This window comes from Etheostoma spectabile, chromosome 16, assembly GCF_008692095.1.
Source record: "Etheostoma spectabile isolate EspeVRDwgs_2016 chromosome 16, UIUC_Espe_1.0, whole genome shotgun sequence".
NCBI lineage: Eukaryota > Metazoa > Chordata > Actinopteri > Perciformes > Percidae > Etheostoma > Etheostoma spectabile.
Window position 1 is genome coordinate 11,148,527 of NC_045748.1, and position 1,363 is coordinate 11,149,889.

The following is a 1,363-nucleotide window of genomic DNA, read 5'->3' on the forward strand; positions in this document are numbered from 1 at the left end:
TCTATCTATCTATCTATCTATCTATCTATCCAATTTAAACAAATAGGCTCAAAATCATCAGGCTAAGCAAACAAATATCTTAAATCATTTCCCTTTTCTTTTTAATGTCTTTTTTTATTGTTCATTTAAATGAACAATAAAAAAGTAGTAATGTAGTAGTAATGACTCGAAAGCTGAAGCTCGTTGTTGCCCAGTCAGAACAGCAACGATCAATCTGTTTTTGTTTGTGAAGTTAATTCAAATGTTGCATTCACTCGAAAAGATTTTTTCCATCTTTCTCCTTTCTCTTTCACTTGCTCTGTCCCTCTTCAATTTGTCCCGATAATGAGTGTTTACTCCGCCTGCCTGGGATTTTCAGCCGTTAAATTAATGAGGGGAATTGTGACGGTAACTGGCTTTTTAACTTGGGCGATGATGAAAAGCCAGTATTAATTTGGCCTACAGATTTCATTTGCTGCGAACAGGAAAAAGTGATATAAATCACAGTGGGCCTGATTAGGCCCTGCCTGAAATGACTGGGCCATAATGAGGGCATTATGCTGTGTTTGTTGTGGAAGCACTGGGGTGAGCTGCTCTAATTACTGTGTGTTATGTGTGTGTGCGAGTGTTTGTGTGTGTTTGAGCACTGGGGTAAGTTGCTCTAATTATACTCTCTAATGGAGAGAACAGGGTCAGCCGGCGGCCTGTCACACAGCAAAATCAGGTACATTCTGTGGGAGTTTTGTGTGTCTGCGAGCAAATGAAGTGGAGTGCATAAGGAACTGAATTTTCCAATGTGTAAGAGTGTACGTGAGCATATTCAGTAGTAATGACTCAAATCTCATTCATTGGCAACACCAGGCTGTTAAATGACCACTCAAAAGTCATTATCCATTAGCCGTGTAAATGTGGGTTACGCTACTGGAGAAAAAAAATTCTCCTTGATTAGCTTGTTAATGGAACTCACACCAACAATATTCTAGCAGCTCTTTCAGCTTGATGTGTGTATGTATGTGAGAGACAGAGACAGAAAAGGTGTTTATATAGTACAATATGTGTGTAAGACTAAAAGACTATACGATTACCTCCTTTAAGAAAGTTGGGAGGATTTCCTTCCTATCTGGGCTAACTTTGGTGAGTAGTGAATCTGTTGACTGAACTTTGGTTGTTTGGTGTTTTTCCATCTCTTAAAGGACTAAACAATGTTTTCTGGTCCTGTTCAAAATGACATTAGATGTAAGGACTAAATGAAAAATTCTTATTTGAACCTTTCTTAACCCTTGTGTCGTCTTTTCAACACTATGATCACTTTTTCTGACACTTTTGTCACTTTTCAATGTTTTAGAGTGCTTTTTCTGATGTTTTTGCCAAAGTTTTTTGATAT

The 1,363-nt window shown here is 37.8% G+C and overlaps 1 protein-coding gene across 2 annotated transcripts in view; it reads right to left on the reverse strand.

Moving 5' to 3' along the window:
* ap3b1a (adaptor related protein complex 3 subunit beta 1a) overlaps positions 1-1,363 on the reverse strand; it is a 64,192-nt gene that overhangs the window by 29,632 nt on the left and 33,197 nt on the right. The window lies entirely within an intron of this gene.